Raw genomic sequence first — 20,891 nt, 5'->3', positions numbered from 1 at the left:
TGTCAGGAATACAGGAATGCAGGGCTGGTTCAATATTAGGAGAACTATTAGCACAAATGACTATATCAATAACTAAATTTGCAAAAACCATATGATCATCTCAATAGATGCAGAAAAAGCATTTGATAAAATCCAACATCCATTCACTTTAAAAACACTTGAGAATATAGGAATAAATAGACTTTTCCTTAAAATAATCAGTAGCCTTTATTTACAACTATCAATAAGCATCATCTGTAATGGGGATAAACTGGGACTATTTCCAATAAGATCAAGGATGAAACAAGGTTGCCTACTATCACCATTACTATTCAATATTGTATTAGAAATGCTAGCTTCAGCAATAAGAGTTCAGAACAAGGTTAAAGGAATTAGAGTAGGTAATAAAAAACAAATTATTACTCTTTCAGATGATATGATGGTATACTCAGAGAACCCCAGAGATTCTACTAAAAAGCTATTAGAAATAATCCGAACCTTTAGCAAAATTACAGGATAAAAAAATAAACCCACATAAGTCATCAGCATTCTTATATATCACTAACAAAAAATCCAATAGTTAGAGCTGCAAAGAGAAATTCCATTTAAAGTAACTGATGATAATATAAAATATTTGGGAATCTATCTGCCAAGGGAAAGTCAGGAACTATATGAGCAAAACTACAGAACACTTTCCACAAAAATAAAGTCAGATCTAAACAATTGGAAAAATATTAAGTGCTCTTGGATAAGTTGAGCAAATATGATAAAGATGACAATACTATCTAAACTAATCTATTTATTTAGTGCTATACCAATCAGACTCCCAAAAAACTATTTTAATGACCTAGAAAAAATAACAACAAAATTCATCTGAAAGAACAAAAGGTCAAGACTTTCAAGGGAACTAATGAAAAAAAAATCAAATGAAGGTGACCTAGTTTACCAGATCTAAAACTACATTATAAAGTAGTGGTTACCAAAACCATTTGGTATTGGCTAAGAAATAGACTAATTGATCAGTAGAATAGGTTAGGTTCAAAGGACAAAATAGTCAATAACTTTTCTAAACTTTTTCTTTCTTTCTTTCTTTCTTTCTTCTTTCTTTCTTTCTTTCTTTCTTCCTTCCTTCCTTCCTTCCTTCCTTCCTTCCTTCCTTCCTTCCTTCCTTCCTTCCTTCCTTCCTTTCTTTCTTTCTTTCTTTCTTTCTTTCTTTCTTTCTTTCTTTCTTTCTTTCTTTCTTTCTTTCTTTCTTTCTTTCTTTCTTTCTTTCTTTCTTTCTTCCTTCCTTCCTTCCTTCCTTCCTTCCTTCCTTCCTTCCTTCCTTCCTTCCTTCCTTCCTTCCTTCCTTCCTTCCTTCTTTCCTTCCTTCCTTCCTTCCTTCTTTCCTTCCTTCTTTCCTTCCTTCCTTCCTTCCTTCCTTCCTTCCTTCCTTCCTTCCTTCCTTCCTTCCTTCCTTCCTTCCTTCCTTCCTTCCTTCCTTCCTTCCTTTTTTTCTTCCTTTCTTTTAAAATTAAAGCTTTTTATTTTCAAAGTATATACATGGGTAATTTTCAACATTCACCCCTATAATATGTTCTAATTCAGATCAAAAAGAAAAAAAAAAGGGAGAAAGAAAACAAAATGCAACAACAAAAATGCAAACAACAACAAAAAGAATGAAAATACTATGTTGTGGTCCACATTCAGTTCCTATTGTCCTCTCTCTGGGTGCAGATGGCTTTCTTCATCATAAGACCGACCTGAATCACCTCATTGTTGAAAAGAGCCAAGTCCAATACAGTTGGTCATCATACAATCTTGTTGCTGTGCACAAGGTTCTCTTTTTTTCTGCTCACTTCACTTAGCATCATTTCATGTAAGCCTCTCCAGGCCTTTCTGAAATCATCCTGTTGATTGTTTCTTATACAACAACAATATTCCATGATATACAGATACTGTAGCTTATTCAGACATTCTTCAACTGATGGGCATCCAATCAGTTTCCAGTTCCTTGCCACTACAAAAAGGGCTGCTACAAACATTTTTGCGCATATGGGCCCTTTTCCCTTTTTTTTTTTTTATGATCTCTTTGGGATACAGACCCAGTAGAGACACTGCTGAATCAAAGGGTATGCACAGTTTGATAGTCCTTTGGGCATAGTTTAAAAATTGTTCTTCAGAGTGGTTGAATCAGTTCACAACTGCACCAACCATGTATTAGTGTCCCAATTTTCCCACATCCTCTCCAACATGTCATCTTTTCCTGTCATCTTAGCCAATCTAAAAGGTGTGTAGTGGTACCTCAGAATTGTCTTACATTGCATTTCTCCAATCAATAGTGATGTAGAACATCTTTTCATATGACTATAAATGGTTTTAATTTCTTCATCTGAAAATGTCTGTTCATATCCTTTGACCATTTATCTACTGCACAATGGCTTGAATTCTTATAAATTTGAGTCAATTCTCTATATATTTTAGAAATGAGCCCTTTATCAGAACCTTTGAATTTAATTCCTCTCCCCCCCCAGTTTATTGCTTCACTTCTAACTTTGTCTGCATAGGTTTTGCTTGTACAAAAACTTTTTAACTTAATGTAATCAAAATTATCTATTTGGTGTTCAGTTATGAGTTCCAGTTCCTTCCTTCTCCAGAGATCTGAGAGATAAACTAATCTTTGTTCTTCTCATTTGCTTATTATATCATTCTTTATGTCTAAATCATGAACCCATTTCATTATCTTGGTATATGGTGTTAGGTGAGAGTCAATGCCTAGTTTCTTCCATACTAGTTTCCAATTTTTCCAGCAGTTGTTGTCAAGTAGTAATTTCTTATCCCAAAACTTGGGGTCTTTGGGTTCCTTAAACATTAGATTACTATAGCCATTGGCTATTTTGTTCTATGAACCTAACCTATTCTAATGATCAACTCTCTATTTCTTAGCCAGTACCAAATGATTTTGCTGACTGCTTCTTCATAATACAGTTTTAGGTCTGATACAGCTAGGTCACCTCCATTTACATTTTTTTTTCATTAATTCCCTTGAAATTCTTGACCTTTTATTCTTCCAGATGAATTTTGTTATTATTTTTTACATCTCTGTGAAGTAATTTCTTGGGATTTTGATAGGTATGGAACTGAATAAATAAGTCAATTTAGGCAGTATTGTCACTTTTATTATATTAGCTCAGTCTATTCATGAGCACTTGATATTTTTCAAGAGATTAGATCTGACTTGATTTCTGTGAAAACTGTTTTGTAATTGTATTTATAGAGTTCCTGACTTTGCCTTGTCAGGTAGACTCCCAAATATTTTAAATTACCTACAGTTATTTTAAATGGAATTTCTCTTTATATTTCTTGCTTCTGGACTTTGTTGGTAATATATAAAAATTCTGATGATTTATTTTGTATCCTGCAATTTTACTAAAGTTGTGAATTATTTATGGTAATTTAAAAATTAATTCTCTAGGATTCTCTAAGTATACCATCATATCATCTGCAAAAAGTGATAATTTGGTTTCTTCATCATCTACTCTAATTCCTTTAATATCTTTTTCTTCTCTTATTGCCAATGCTAACATTTTTAATACAATATCAAATAGTAATGGTGATAGTTGGCAACTTTGTTTCACCCATGATTTTATTGGAAATAGTTCTAGTTTATTCCCATTACAAATGATGTTTAGTGATGCTTTTAAATAGATGCTACTGATCATTTTAAGGAAAACTCCATTTATTTCTAAACTCTCTAGTGTTTTTAATAGAAATAAGTGTTGGGTTTTGGCAAATGCTTTTTCTGCATTTATTAAGACAATAAAATGATTTTTGTTAGTTTTGTTATTGATATAGTTAATTTTGCTAATAGCTTTCTTAATATTGAACCAGCCCTGCATTCCTGTTTCTCATGGTGAATTATCTTGGGGACAATTTACTGTATTCTCTTTGCTAATATTTTATTTAAGATTTTTGCATTAATATTCATTAGGGAAATTGGTCTATAATTTTCTTTGTCTGTTTTGACCCTAACTGGTTTAGGTATGAGTGTCATGTCTGTATCATAAAAAGAATTTGGTAGGATTCCTTCTTTCCTTACATAATATTGGAATTAATTGTTTTTTAAATGTTTGATAGAATTCACATGTAAATCCATCTAGCCTGGGAGATTTTTTTCTTAGGGAGTTGATTAATAACGTATTCAATTTTTTTTTTATTTCCTCCTCTGTTAATCTGGGCAGTCTATATTTTTGTAAATCTTCATCCACATCACTTAGATTATCATATTTATTGGCATACAGTTGGGCAAAATGGCTCCCAATTATTGCTCCAATTTTCTCTTCATTGATGGAAAGTTTACCCTTTTCATTTTTGATACTAACAATTTGATCTTCTTCTTTTCTTTTTCTGATCAAATTAACTAAAGGTTTATCTATTTTGTTGATTTTTTCATAAAACTTAGTTTTATTAATTCAATAGTTCTGTTTACTTTCAACTTTATTAATATCCCCTTTTATTTTGATAATTTCAAGTATGTATTTACTTGGGGTTTTTTAATTTGTTCTTTTTCTAACTTTTTTAGTTGCAAGCCCACTTCATTGATCTTCTCTTTCTCTAATTTATGCAAGTAAGCACCTAGAAATATAAAACTTCCACTAAGGACTGCTTTGGCTGCATCCCATAAATTTTGTTGTTTCACTATTGTCATTCTCTTGGATGGAATTATCAATTGTGTCCATGATTTGTAGTTTCACATACTAATTCTTTAGGAGCAGATTATTTAGTTTCCAATTAATTTTTGGTTTATTTTCCCTGGGTCTTTATTCCATGTGATTCTTATTGCATCATGATCTGAAAAAGATGTATTTACTATTTCTGCCTTTCTGCATTTGATTTTGGATTTTTATGCCCTAATATGTGTGTAGGTTCACGAACTGCCAAGAAAAAATGTATATTCCTTTCTGTCTCCTTTAAATTTTCTCTGAAGATCTATCGTACCTAACTTTTCTAAGATTCTATTCACATCTTTAACTTCTTTCTTATTATTTTGTGATTTGATTTATCTAATTCTGAGAGACCAAGGTTGAGATCCCCCCACTAGTATTGTTTTGAAATATATAGTATATATTTCTTTTTAAAATTATTATAACTTTTTATTTACAAAACATATCCATGGGTAATTTTTCAACATTGACCCTTCTGTTCCAACTTTTTTCCCTCCTTTCCTTCACCCCTCTCTAGATGGCAGGTAGTTGAATACATGTTAAATATGTTAAAATATATGTTAAATACATTATATGTATACATATTTATACAGTTATCTTGCTGCACAAGAAAAATAGGATCTAGAAAAAAAGAATAAAACCTAAGAAGGAAAACAAAAATGCAAGCAAACAATAACAGAAAGTGGAAATGCTATGCTGTGGTCCATGCTCATTTTCCACAGTTCTTTTGCTGGGTGAGGCTGGTTCTCTTCATTACTGAACAGTTGGAACTGATTTGGACCATCTCATTGTTGAAGAGAGCCACATCCATCACAATTAATTGTTCTATACTCTTGTTGCCATGTATAATGATCGCCTGGTTCTGCTCATTTCACTTAGCATCAGTTTATGTAAATCTCTACAGATCTCTATGAAATCATCCTGCTGTTCATTTCTTACATAAGTTATTCCATAACTTCATACACCACAATTTATTCAGCCATCCTCCAATTGATGGGCATCCATTCAATTTATAGTTTCTAGCCATTACAAAAAGGGCTACCACAAACATGTTGGCACATACAGGTCCCTTTCCCTTCTTTAGGATTTCTTTGGGATATAAGCCCAGTAGTAACACTGCTGGATCAAAGGGTATGCTCAGTTTGATAACTTTTTGAGCATAGTTCTAAATTATTCTCCAGAATGGTTGGATTCATTCACAATTCCACCAACAATGTATCAGTATCTCAGTTTTCCCACATCCCCTCCAACATTTGTCATTATCTTTTCCTGTCATCTTAGCTAATCTGATAGGTGTGTAGTGGTATCTCAGAGTTGTCTTAATTTGCATTTCACTGATTAATAATGAATTAGAGCATCTTTTCATATGGCTAGAAATAGTTTCAACTTCTTCATCTGAAAATTTCTGTTCCTATCCTTTGACCATTTATCAATTGGAGAATGGGTTTCTTATAGAGTTGATTCTTTATATATTTTGAAAATGAGGTCTTTGTCAGAACCTTTGACTGTAAAAATGTTTTCCCAGTTTATTGCTTCCCTTCTAATCTTGTTTGCATTAGTTTTGTTTGTACAAAAAACTTTTTTTAACTTGATATAATTAAAATTTTCTATTTTGTGATAAATAATGATCTCTAGTTCTTCTTTGGTCACAAATCCCTTCTTTCTCCACAGATTTGAGAGGTAAACTATCCTATGCTCTTCTAATTTATTTATAATCTCATTCTTTATGCCTAGATCATGAACCCATTCTTGGTGTATGATGTTAAGTGTGGGTCCATGCCTGGTTTCTGTCATACTAATTTCCAGTTTTCCTAGTAATTTTTGTCAACAGTGAATTCTTATCCCCAAAGCTGGGGTCTTTGGTTTTTGTCAAACATTAATTTGCTATAGTTATTGACTATTTTGTCCTGTGAACCTAACCTTGTTCACTGATCAACTAGTCTATTTATTAGTCAATACCAAGTGATTGGGTGATTTCTGTTTTATAATACTGTTTTAGATCTGGTTGCTATCTATTTCTTCTTGCAGCTCTCTTAACTTCTCTAGGAATGGGGATAGTATTCCACTTCATGCATATATGTTTAGTATTGATATTATTTTATTATCTATGATATCCTTTAGCAAAATATAGCTTCCTTCCTTATCTCTTTTAATTACATCTGTTTTTGCTTTTGCTTCATCTGAGATTAGGATCACTACCCCTGCTTTTTTTTTTTTTTTTTACTTCAGCTGAAGAATAATATATTCTGCTCCAGCATTTTGCCTTCACCCTGTATGTTTCACTATGCTTTAAATGTGTTTCTTGTAAACAACATATTGTAGGATTCTGGCTTTTAATCCAGTTTGCTATCCACTTCTGTTTTATGGGGGAGTTCATCCCAATCACATTCACAGTTAAAATAACTAATTCTGTATTTCCCTCCATCTTATTTTTCCTAATGCTTTTCTTTTTAATTTCCCCCCTTTCCTTCCTCCCTAGTATTTTGCTTCTGACAACTACCTCTCTCAAACAGCCCTTCCCTTTCCTACATCTATCCCCTACTACTTCTGTATTTCCTTATATTAACCTCCCCCTTTCCCCTCCTACTTCCGTATAAGGTGAAACAAGTTTCTCTGAGAACCCAAATATGTCTGATATTCTCTCTTTGAGTCAAATCTGAGGAGAGTAAGATTTACACAATGTTCATCCCCCTCCCTTCTTTTCTTCACTTATAATAGCTCTTCTTTGTCTCTTCCTGAAATGTAATTTATCTCATTTTACCTCAATTATCCTCTTTTAGTATAATCCCTTTTCCACTTCTCATTTCTTTTTTATATTATCACAATTATATTATGACCAGTATACCTGCACCCTCTAAATGTACCTATAACGAAGATATAGTTCTCAAGAGTTCTTTCCTTTTTATCTCTTTATGCTTCTTTTGAGTTCTGTGTGTAGAAATCAAATTTTCTGGTTAACTCTGGTCTCTTATAAGAAACAAATGAAATTTACCTGTATCATGGAATGTCCATTTCCTTCCCCAAAAGATAATGCTCTTTTTTGCTGGATACTTAATTCTTGTCTATACTCTAAATTCCTTTTCCTTTTGGAATATCAGATTCCAGACCCTTCCATCCTTTAAGGTGGAAACTGCTAGGCCCTGAATAATCCTGATTGTGGCTCTTTGATATTTGAATGATTTCTTTTCTGGCTCCTTGCAATATTTTGTCCTTAATCTGATAATTCTCTAACTTAGCTACAATATTCCTTGAAGTTTTCATTTTGGTGTCTCTTTCAGGAGGTGATTGGTGAATTCTTTTAATGACTATTTTATCTTCTGGTTCTAGGATATCAGGGTAGTTTTTCTTGATTATTTTCTGAAAGATGATGTCATGGCTCTTTTTTCCCTTATGGTTTTCAGGAAGTCCAGTAATCCTTAGATTGTCTATTCTAGCTCTATTTTCCAGGTCAGTTGTCTTTCCAATGAGGTATTTTATGTTTTCTTTTTTTTTTCATTATTTTGGTTTTGTTTGACAGATTCTTGATTTCTCATTGAGTTATTTATTTCCATTTTTTTCAACTCTAATTTTTAGTGAATTATTTTCTTCAATTACCTTTTTAAAGCTCCTTTTATATTTGACCAATTGAATTTTTAAATGAATTTTTTCTTCAATGGATTTTTTTCAATTTCACTAATTTTGTTTTTCAAAGAGTTGTTTCTTTTTTCTTTTATTAAAGCTTTTTATTTATAAAACATATGCCTGGATAATTTTTCCAACATTGACCATTGCATAACCTTTTGTTCCAAATTTTCCCTTCCTTACCCCTCATCCCCTCCCCTAGCTGGCAAGTAGTCCATTACATGTTAAAAGTGTTGAAATGCATGTTAGATACAATATATGTATACATATTTACATAGTTATCTTGCTTCCCAAGAAAAATCAGATCAAGAAGGAAGAAAAGAAAAACAAAATGCAAGCAAATAACAACAGAGAGAGTGAGAATGTTATGTTGTGTTCCATACTCTGTTCCCAAGGTTATCTCTCTGGGTGTAGATGGCTCTTTTCATCACTGCACAAGTGGAACTGGTTTATCATTTCAATGTTGAAGAGAATCAGGTCCATCAGAATTGATCGTAGTATAGTCTTGTTGCAGTAAATAATGATCTCCTGGTTCTGCTCATTTCACTTAGCATTAGTTCATGTAGGTCTCTCAAGCTTCTCTGTATTCATCCTGCTGGTCATTTCTTACAGAACAATAGTATTCCATAGCATTCATATACCATAATTTATTCAGCCATTCTCCAATTGATGGTCATCAATTTGGTTTCCAATTTCTTGCCATTAGAAAGAGGGCTGCCACAAACATTTTTGCACATGTGAGTCCCTTTCCCTCCTTTAAGATCTCTTTGGGATATAATCCCAGTAGAAGCACTGTTAGACCAAAAGGTATGCATAGTTTGATAACTTTGTAAGCATAGTTCCCAACTGTTCTGCAGAATGGCTGGATCCATTCCATCAACAATGTATTAGTGTCTCAGTTTTCCCACATCCCCTCCAACATTCACTATTATCTTTTCCTGTCATAGCCAATAAGACAGACTGGTCTTAATTTCTCTGATCAATAGTGATTTGGAACATCTTTTGATGTGGCTACAAATAGTTTCAATTTCTTTATCTGAAATTTGTCTGTTCATATCCTTTGACCATTTATCAATTGGAGAATGGCTTGAACAATTATAAATCTGAGTCAGTTCTCTAATATTTTAGGAATAAGGCCTTTATCAAATCCTTTGGATATAAAAATATTTCCCCAGTTTATGGTTTCCCTTCTAATCTTGTCTACATTAGTTTTATTTGTACAAAAACCTTTTAACTTAATATAATAAAAATTATCTATTTTATGATCAATAATGATCTCTGGTTCTTCTTTGGTCACAAATTCCTTTTTCCTCCACAAATCTGAGAGGTAAACTATGCTATGTTCTATTTTTTTTAGTAGTATTATTCTTTATGTGTAGATCATGAATCTGTTTCGACCTTATCTAAGTATACTATGTTAAGTATGGGTCTATGCCTAGTTTCTGCCATAATAGTTTCCAATTTTCCTAGAAGTTTTTGTCAAATAGTGAATTCTTATCCCAAAAGGTGGGCCTTTGGGTTTGTCAAATATTAAATTGCTATAATCATTGGCTATTTTGTGCTGTGAACCTAACCTATTCCACTTATCAACTTCTCTATTTCTTAGCCAGTACCAAATGGTTTTGATGACCACTGCTTTATAATATAGTTTTAGATCTGGTACAGCTAGGACACCTTCATTTGCTTTGCTCTTTATTAATTCCTTTGAAATTTTTGACCTTTTTTTCTTCCAGAACAATTTTGTTGTTATTTTTTCTAGTTCAGTAAAATAGTTTCTTCAGAGTTCGATTGGTATACCACTAAATAAATAGATTCGTTTAGGGAGCATTATCATCTTTATTATATTTGCTCAACCATGAGCACTCGGTATTTTTCCAATTGCTTAGATCTAATTTTATTTGTGTGGAAAGTGTTTTGTAGTTTTCCTCATATAGTTTCTGACATTCCTTTGGCAGATAAATCCCTAAATAATTTATATTATCAACATTTATTTTAAATGGAATTTCTCTTTGTATCTCTTGCTGTTGGATTTTGTTAGCTATGTATAAGAATGCTGATGATTTATGTGGATTTATTTTGTATCCTGCAACTTTACTAAAGTTGTGAATTGTTTCTGGTAATCTTAAAATTAATTCTCTAGGATTCTCTACATATACCATCATATAATATGCAAAGAGTGATAATTTGGTTTCCTCATCACCTACTCTAATTCCTTTAATATCTTTTTATTTTCTTATTGCCAAGGCTATCATTTCTAATACAATATTGAATAGCAATGCTGACAGTGGGCAACCTTGTTTCACCCTTGATCTTATTGGGAATAGTTCTAGTTTATCCCCATTACATATGATGCTTTCTGATGGTTTTAAATAGTTGCTATTGACTATTTAAAAGTCCATTTATTCCTATGCTCTCTAGTGTTTTTAATATGAATGGGTGTTGGATTTTATCAAATATATTTTCTGCATCTATTGAGATAATTATGTTTTTTTTTATTAATTTGATTATTGATATAGTCAATTATGCTAATAATTTTCCTAATATTGAACCAGCCCTGCATTCCTGGTATAAATCCTAATTGGTTGTGGTGTATTATCCTAGGGATGTTTATCTGTAATCTCTTTGCTAATATTTTGTTTAAGATTTTTGCATCAATATTCATCAGGATTTTCTTTCTCTGTTTTTCTTCTACCTGGTTTAGTTATCAGTACGAAGTCTGTGTCATAAAAGGAATTTGGTAGGATTCCATCATACCCTATTTTTCCAAATAATTTGTATAGTATTGGAGTTAATTGTTCTTTAACTGTTTGGTAGAATTCACATGTAAGTCCATATGGTCTTGAAGATTTTTTCTCAGGGAGTTGATTAATAGCTTATTCTATTTCTTTTTCTAAAATAGGACTATTTAAGTAATTTATTTCCTCTTCTATTAATCTGGGCAATCTGTATGTTTGTAGACATTCCTCTATTTCACTTAGGTTGTCAAATTTATTGGCATAAAGTTGGGCAAAGTAACTCCTGATAATTGCTCTAGTTTCCTCTTTATTGGTGGCTAGTTCTCTCTTTTCATTTTTGAGACTAACAATTTGATTTTCCTCTTTCCTTTTTCTAATCAAATTAACTAAAGGTTTATCTATTTTTTTTTTCATAAAACCAACTCTTACTTTTATTTCTTAATTCAATAGTTTTTTAACTTTCAATTTTATTGATCTCTCTTTTTATTTTTAGAATTTCAAATACCAAAGTTGAAATTATACTTTTCTCTTTCCTTTTCCCCTTTCCCTCCTCCCCTGTATTTTGCTTATGAGCACTACTTGCCTCAAGCGATTCTCCCCCTTTAGAGTCCCTCCCCCTTTCTTATACCTTTCCCTTACTATTTCTGTTTTCCCTTCTATGTAGCCTACCCCTTCCCTTTTCCCCTTTCCCCTCCCATTTTTCTATAAGATGAGAGATGTTTCTTAGTGAAACCTATATCTAATATTCTTCCTTTGGGCCAAATCTGATGAGAGCAAGATTCACACAATATTTGTCACCCTTCCTTCTTTCCCTCAATTAAAATATATTTTCTTTGACTCTTCCTGAGATGTAATTTCCCTCATTTCCCTCTTTTTTTCTGTCTACATTGTTGTTTGTGCTCAGCTGTTTATGCTTCACTGCCTCCCTCCCACCTTTTCTGGTCTGTTTCCTCCCTGTAGATTCTCCACCATACACTGCCCATGGAGACTGTACTACCCTGGGTCTCTGTGCTGTCTGTGCTAGTGTTTATACTCAGTTGCTTCTGCTAGCTGCCTCCCTTCCATTTCCAATTGAAACAGACCTTTTCTGGCGATCTTTGAAATTAACTTCTGCTGATAATTTGTTGCACTTCCAATATTTATGAATTCTGCCAGTCCAGAGTTAATTCAGAGGCTGAATTTCTTAATTATTGTGAGGGTTGTAAAAAAGGTCAGAGAGAAACATGTGTAATCTTCACCATTTTGACTCCGCCTTTTTTCAGATCTATTTTGTAAGGAGGAATGTACTTTTTCCATTTCATTAAATATATTTTGTAAGGAATTTTCTTCAGATTTTCTGTTTCCTTTTCCAAATTCTCCTACAATGTTCTCATTTCCTTTGCCCATTTTCCTTCTTTCTTTTAAGATCCTTTTTGACTTCTTCCAAGAGAGACTTGTGAGATAAGAAGCAACATGTCACCCTTTTGAGCTTTATCTGGAAATGATCTGCTTTTAGTGTCCTTAATGTTTGAAATCTGTTCTTCTCTTTGTCCATGAAGACTATCTTTTGTCAGAGTTCTTTTTACTTTTTTGCTCATTAAAAAAAAAAAAGGTTGAGTCTACTTTTAGAATGAATGGGAAAGCTCCCCTACAGGTGATAATGGCTCCACTGTTTGGTGGCTGACTAACTTCCTGTGCCAGGTGGGTGTGGCCAGGTCCATGTTATTCTGGGGATCAGGGACTCATTATTTTTTTATTTTTATTTTTATTTTTTTTTGTGTTGGATGTCTCACAGCTAATCTGCAGATCTGCTGGCTTGCAATCAAGCACTGCTTGACTCCTCCAGTAGATTTTTGAGTATGTAGATCCCACAACATCCTTAATCTGTGTTGTGTCTGTGTTTCCTGCCTCCCTCAGTGTCCAATTGAAACAAACCTTTTCTGAACCTCTCCTAATATCTCTTCTGCTGGAAATTTGTTACACTTTAAATATTTGTGGATTCTGTCATTCTAAAATAAGTTTAGAAGCTTTATTTAGTGTTTATATGAGGAACCTTAGGGAGAGCTCAGATAAAGATGTGTTTCCTCTCTGCCATCCTGACTCTAAGTAAACTTCTTTAAAAGGTTTTCTATACTTTATTCTCTTTTCCTCAACTCTTCATCACTCTTAAACTGCAATTTGAATTTTGACCTCTCACTCAACTGAAACTACTTATTCCAGAATTATTGGTGATCTCTAAATACTGTATATGGTGATGGTCTCTTCTGAGTTCTAATCTTTCTTAGCTTTTGACACTATTATTGATTACTCCTCCAGATATTGCATCCTCTTTGGGGTTTTTTGACACTGTTTTCTCCTGGTTTATTTCCTATTTATTTGATTCCTCCTTCTCAGTCTTCTCTCTTGGCTCATAATCTAGATTATGCTTTCTGTGAGTGTTATCCAAGTTCTGCTTTGGGCCTTCTCTTATCCTTCTATATACTTTTTTTTACTGCTTTTTAATTTGTATCCCCTCTACATATGTGTGTGTGTGTGTGTGTGTGTGTGTGTGTGTGTTTCAAATATATTAACTTTTTAAATACACATTCTGTTATGAATCATGTTGGGAGGGAAAAATCAAAACAAAATGGAAAAACCATGACAGAAGAAAAAAAGCAGAAAAAAAAATGAACATTGCATGTGTTGATTTACATTTAATCTCCATAGTTCTCTTCCTAGACGCAGATAGTGTTTTCCATCCAAAGTTTATTGGGATTGCCTTGGATCACTGAACTGCTAAGAAAAACCAAGTCTTTCATAGTTGATCCTTTCATAATCTTGCTTTTGCTGTGAATAATATTTTACTGGTTCTGCTTGTTTGGCTCAGCATCAATTTGTATAAATATTTCCAGGTTTTTCTAAAATCAACTTATTAATCATGTTTTAAATAACAATAATATTCCATTACTTTCATATACCATAATTAATTCATCCATTCCCCAATTGATGGGCATCTATTCATTTTCCAATTCTTTGCCACCGCGAAAAGAACTGCTACAAACATTTTTGGACATGTAGATCCTTTTCTCTCCTTTATGATTACCTGGGATATAGATCTAGTAGTGGCACTTCTGGGACAAAAGATATGCATTTTCATAGTCCCTTAAATATAGTTCCAATTGTTCTCCAGAGTGGTTGGATCATCTCACAACCTCACCAATAATGTATTAGTATCTGAAGGAAAATCACTATCCCCTCCAACATTTATCATCATCTTTTCCTGTCACCTTAATCAATCTGAGAGGGGTGTAGTTGTACCTCAAAGTTGTCTTACTTTGCATTTCTCTGATCAATTGTGATTGTGTATTTTTTCATATGACTAAAAATGGCTTTAATTTCTTCATTTGAAAATTATCTGTTAATATTATTTGACTGTTAATCAACTGGAGAATGACTTCTATTCTTATAAATTTGACACAGTTGTTTATAGATTTTAGAAATAAGGCTTTTATCAGAAACATTAGCTAAAAATTTCCCCCCAGCTTGTACTTTCCTTTTAATCTTGTTTGTGTTGGTTTTGTTTGTCTAAAACATTTTTGATTTAATGTTATCAAATTTTTTCACTTTGCATTTCATAATATTCTCTAGTTCTTCTTTGGTCATAAATTCCTCCCTTCTTCAAAGATCTGATAGATAAATTAACTCTTGCTCTCCTAATTTGCTTATGGTATCACTCTTTACTTTCAAATTATATATCCATTTTGACCTTACTTTGGTATGGGGTGTAATATATAGTTCTATGCTGAGATGTTAACATATTATTTTCCAGTTTTCTCAGCAAGTTTTGTGAAATAGTGAGTTGTTATCCTAGAATTTACAATTTTGGGGTTTATCAAATACTAGATTTTGCTATACTAATTTATTATAATGTCATGTGTATCTAACCTATATCTTTGACCCACTACTCTTTTTTTTTTTTTTTTTTTTTTTTGCTGAGGTGATTTGGGGTTAAGTGACTTGCCCAGGGTCACACAAATAGGAAGTGTTAAGTATCTGAGACCAGATTCAAACTCAGGTCCTTCTGATTTCAGGGTTGGTGCTCTATCCACTGCACCAACTAGCTGCCCCTCATTACTCTATTTCTTAGAAAGAACCAAATAATTTTGATGACTGCTACTTTATAATAGAGTTTTAGATATGGTACTGCTAAGCTCCCATCCTTTGTATTTTTTTTTTCTTTAGTTCCTTTGATATTCTTGCCCTTTTGTGCTTCCACATGAATTTTGTTATTATTTTTCCTATCTGTATAAAATAATTTTTGGTAGTTTGATTGGTATGGCACAAGTAGACCAATTTAAGTAGAATTATCATTTTTATTATGTTATCTCAGCCTACCCATGAACAATTGATATTTTCCCAGTTATTTAGATCTAATTTTGTTTATGTGAGAAATCTTTTGTAAATGTGTTCACATAGTTCCTGGGTTTGTCTTGGCAGGTAGATACCCAAACATTTTCTTTTTTCTACAATTATTTAAAATTTATCTTTTGCTTCTCAGCTTTTCCAGTAATCTATAGAAATACTAATGATTTGTGTGGGTTTATTTTATCCTGCAACTTTGCTAAAGCTGTTAATTGTTTCAAGTAAGTTTTTGGATGATTCAGTTTTGTCTTCTCATTGCCATTTTAATTGTTTCAATTTCTTTATTTCTTATTGCTAAAGCCTTCTTAAATTTTGAATATACTACAATGTTGAATAGTAGTCGTGATAATAGACATGCTTGTTTCACCCCTGATCTTACTGGGAATGTATCCAGCATTCTCTCCATTATAAATAATGCTTGGTAATAGTTTTAGATAGAGTTTATTATTTTAAGGAAAAATTCCTTTATGCCTACTTTCTCTAGTGTTCTTAATAGGAATGGGTACTGCATTTTGTCAAAAGCTTTTTCTGCATCTATTGAGGTTATCATATGATTTCTTCTGGTTTTGTTATTGATATGGTCAGTTATGGAAATAGTTTTGACCTCAGTGAGACTGACCTTTCTTGAAGTTGTTGGGTGGTTTCATTCCATTAGATTCTGTTCTGAGGCTTGGTTTCATGTGGTTTTTGAAGAAAATTAGGAGAGCTCAAGTAGCTTCCTGATTTTACTCTGCTTTCTTGGCTCCTCTATTCTCTCTTAGAAATCTCCAGTTCCCATGGCTTTAATTGTCTTCTCTTGCAGATGACTTACTCTGAGCTTCAGTTCCACATCACTAGTTACCTATTAGATATTTTAAGCTAGATGTCCTGAAGAAATATTAAATTCAGTATACCTAGATTCAACTCATTATATTTTTTCTTTAACTCTCCTCTTTTTCAATCTTCCCAATTTCTGTTGAAGATACCATAGTCTTCCGAGTATTTAAGAACATTTAATCTTAATATTATCTTGAGCTCTCCAGTCTCCTTTCTTCCATACATTCAGTGAATTGCAAATATTCTCATTTCTACCTTCATATCCTCTCTTGCATCTGACTCACTCACACAGTTGCCATCTTATTTTATACCCTGATCACCTCTCATATAGAATGATCACTACAGTAATCTCTTTGTTTCAAATTTCTCACCATTTCAGGCCACCCTATATACTATTGCCAAAGTAATTTTGACGATAAAAGATATGATAAAATATACTTTCCCTAAAGGAAAATTACCAGGTAATTTCCCTTCCTCTTTAAACTCTAGTGGCTTCCTATTGCCACTATTAGTACAACATAAAAACTCTGTTTAGCTTTTGAAGTCATATATCACATTATCCCAATCTATCTTTCCAGCTACATTGGATATTTCTCTTCTCCATCTCTCTTTGCACTCTGTGATCTTTGACTGATCTTCTCATGGTTCCTTGCTTAAGATTCATCTCTTCTCTCTATGCCTTTCCCTGAATTCATTCATTCCTTTTTACCTTTGCCTTAAAGGTTTTCTCAAATGATAAAAAAAAATTCATAGATCTATGAATATTAATATCAAGCAAAATATAAAACAGATGAAAATATGCTCACCTAAAGTGTTGCCATTGATAGATAACTTGTATAAAGCCCAAAGAGATGAAAGATTTTTGGTGTGCTTCTCCAAATACTATTAATTGCATCAAGCCTGGACCTATGATAAAGCTTCTTTAGTAAAACTCACGGTTAATCATTAGAGTTCAGTTTATCTATTACATTGTAAAAGCAATGTACCTTAAAAACGTATATTGCATATTATCATCTCCATTGTTGTAGCTGTTGTTATCACCACAATATCCAAGATCAGAGAAATATTTTTAAAATTCACTGCCAAACCATTAGCATTAATATCAAGTCATTATTAACATCATTTTAGACTCTTCTGCAACATAGACCATTACCTATAAAATAATATTTTTTAAAAATTGACATGTGCTTCTTTCTCTTCTTTCTAGCATATTTTGCTAAAGTCAACAAGTGTGTTGAATTTATAAAATATCATGAGTAAAAGTCATGATTAATCAAAAGAGACTACTTTCCTCATCTACACTAGAAAAACACACTGTATTTTTTGTTGTTGTTGCAATGTTGTTCATTGCAGCTAATATTATTAATAGGTAGCATTTATATAGTGCTTTAAGGTTTGTGGAGCACTTGACATATGGTAACTCATTCAATCCTCATATAAGCTTCCTGAGGGAAGTGCTATTATCATTTTTGTTTTCATACGAAAAAATTGAGTCATAGAGAAATTAAACAATTTGTCTGAGAAGGGTAAATAGACCTAAGTCTTCCTAACTCTAAGTCCAGTGTTCTGAGTCTTGACCTATTTGCTTTACCTAGCTAGATGGATATCAATCATTGAATTAGCTGATCAAAATATTTATCTTGAAGAGGCACTTCCAATTAAAATTGAGCTTGGCTCAGATTTCTGTAATATTTTGGTTAGCTTTCTGGAGGTCTTTTGACTAGCCTTTGTATCAGCTGAGTAATCACCACGAGAATAGCCAGGGATGAAGTCCAAATTCTTTATTATGTCATTCACTGTCTGTCTCCTTCACTTGGGGCCTGGCTAGCTTTCTGGAGGGCCTTCAGATGGGACTTGGTTTCAATGGAGAAATGAAGGAGAGCTGCCAGAAGCCTGATCAAAGACGGAATGTCTCTGGTCCAGTCTTTGTTGGCTATTATATACTCTATTATAATTACATCATCGTAGATATGAATCTTGTAGAGTAGGTGTCAATCTTGTAGAACTATATTAAGTACTAAGTACATGTACTGAACTAGAAAACCATTAATGCTAAACTAGATAACCAATATAGTATCAATTCAATGAGTTAATACCTTCTTTAAAGTATACTTCTCCACTGTTCTGGCCCATTATAGATTTCAGTTGAAGATGGAAATCAGGTGAAATTTCATTGGAGGAATTGTCACTGCTTTAGGTGATTCTAAGCATTTCACTTCTGCAAAAGTGCATGTTTCTAAAATCGATATTTTCTGATTTTCAGATTCTATATAACTATGAATATAAATACCACAATCTCCATAAAATCCAAATGGCAGATGGCTCAACCTATAGTTAAGAGACACACTACTAGGTAAGGGGACTATAAACTAGTGCTGATTCATTCATATGGTTATCTATCTAATTTTAAGTAAGTAGAAGGAAGGTTGAAAGCAAGTTTTGTCTTTATATAATGTCTTTCATCCTATAAATAGGATTTGATCAGTATTCAAAATATTTCAATAGCACTGAATTATTTTTTTTTTAAATTCTTTCATTTTACAAGTTTGCTATAGTGATATTCAGGAAATGAATCTAAGTTTTGTTATTTCTTGCTGGAAATCTTGGGCAAGTCAGTCAGTCAATGAGCATTTATTAACTGTCTCCTGTATGACTGTCACTGTGCTAAACATTGGACCACTTAACCTTTCTGTTTTAATTATTTTCTTTTTTTTAATGAAGATAACAATTCCTGCTTTAATTCTCAAAGTTACTTTTTGCTAAAAAAAAAAAAAAAGACTTTATAAAGCACTGTATAACTTTGGGCAAGTCTCTTAACAATTCAGGGTCATCAGTAATCCTTTAAGACTATTAAATTGAGAGCGGAAAGAGACATATATGTGCCAAAATGTTTGTGGCAGCTCTTTTTGTTGTAGCTAGAAACTGGAAGATGAATGGATGTCCATCAGTTGGAGAATGGTTGGGTAAATTGTGGTATATGAAGGTTATGGAATATTATTGCTCAGTAAGAAATGACCAGCAGGAGGAATATAGAGAGGCCTGGAGAGACTTAAATCAACTGATGCTGAGTGAAATGAGCAGAACCAGAAGATCACTGTACACTTCAACAACAATACTGTATGAGGATGTATTCTGATGGAAGTGGAAATCTTCAACATAAAGAAGATCCAACTCACTTCAAGTTGATCAATGATGGACAGAGGTAGCTACACCCAGAGAAGAAACACTGGGAGGGGAATGAAAATTGTTAGCACTAATATCTGTCTGCCCAGGTTGCATGTACCTTCGGATTCTATTGTGCAACAAGAAAATGATATTCACACACATGTATTGTACCTAGACTATATTGTAACACATGTAAAATGTATGGTATTGCCTGTCGTCGGGGGGAGGGAATAGAGGGAGGGGGGGTAATTTGGAAAAATGATTACAAGGGATAATATTATAAAATATATATATATATAATAAAAAAAAATTAAAAAAAAAAAAAACAAAACAAAACAAAGAAAAGCAAAAGAAAACATGTCATGTGCCCAGCAGAACATCAGAGAGGATTCAAAATATATAACAACAAATTACCAGATCAATAAAGTATATATATTTGTAGAAGAAATTATATATATTTTTTTCTTTAAAAAAAAAAAGACTATTAAATTGCATAATAAATGTTTATCAGCATTAGTGGAGGGAGTTTACTCCTTGGATCCTTGAAAGTTTCCCATATCAGTGAAATCATGGATTTAGTTCATTGCCATCTTCTCCAACAAAAGGACCCCTCTGAAAGGTTTATATAATTATATCAAATATCAAATGATCACTTTTGAATTTATAGAAGTAAGCCAATATATTAATCTATAATTTGATAAAAATATTTCTAAAGTGACAGGATGATTATTGGCTAAAATCCCTCAGTTTTGGGGCTGCTGGAATTAAAGATCACTTTTAGAACAGGGTTACCATCTACTCTTGAACTGGGAGGCTGTGAGAGAATTGAGATTGAATCAGGAAATTGAATTTAAAAAAATAATGGCAAACCTTGATCCTGTCATCATTTCTCACTCAGAATCAATGGGACTTTTTGAAAAGTGAAAGACCAGAGGGAATTAGTTTTAAGACCAACCGTGGGACATGATATGCAATTGAAATATCTGCAACTAAAAATGTCTGTACCTTCAGAAGATGCCAGGGCAGGAATCAAAATCCTTCTTTCTTGGCTTCTCTCCTTTCCTCTTGCACTAAGCTCTCCTGGTCAGGACTGTTACAAGGAGAAATTTGTGCAAACTTTTTCTCTAGAAATAAGCTTTGCCTGGATTTCCAAAACTATTCACCTACAACAAGAAAGCCCTAAGGATAATCCTGTAAGAAAAAAAGAACAAGTGTATGAGGGTGCAATTAATTCCCTGTTGTTTTCCTAATATCTTCTTTTTAATACCTTATTCAACTTTGAGTTTTCTTGTTTTAGCCAAATTAAAGTTTTCTTCTGTTAGTCATTGTTTTTTTTCAGAAGCATTGTAATTATGTTTTTCTTTTCTCTGTTGATCTTGATTCAAAGGGGGGGAAAATTGATGTCCTCAGTCAATTTTTATTTTCTTAAATGAATCTTCACTTTTTCCTGACAAATTAATCTAAATATCTCATACCTGGTTTAAGATGGACA

The 20,891-nt window shown here is 32.8% G+C and overlaps 1 pseudogene; it reads left to right on the top strand.

The window, feature by feature from the left end:
• Positions 1-20,891, top strand: part of LOC141551074 (uncharacterized) — a 191,745-nt pseudogene that overhangs the window by 60,266 nt on the left and 110,588 nt on the right.

The sequence above is a fragment of the Sminthopsis crassicaudata genome, chromosome 1, assembly GCF_048593235.1.
Source record: "Sminthopsis crassicaudata isolate SCR6 chromosome 1, ASM4859323v1, whole genome shotgun sequence".
In the NCBI taxonomy this organism is placed as follows: Eukaryota; Metazoa; Chordata; class Mammalia; order Dasyuromorphia; family Dasyuridae; genus Sminthopsis; species Sminthopsis crassicaudata.
This window is presented reverse-complemented; position numbering and strand designations above follow the sequence as displayed.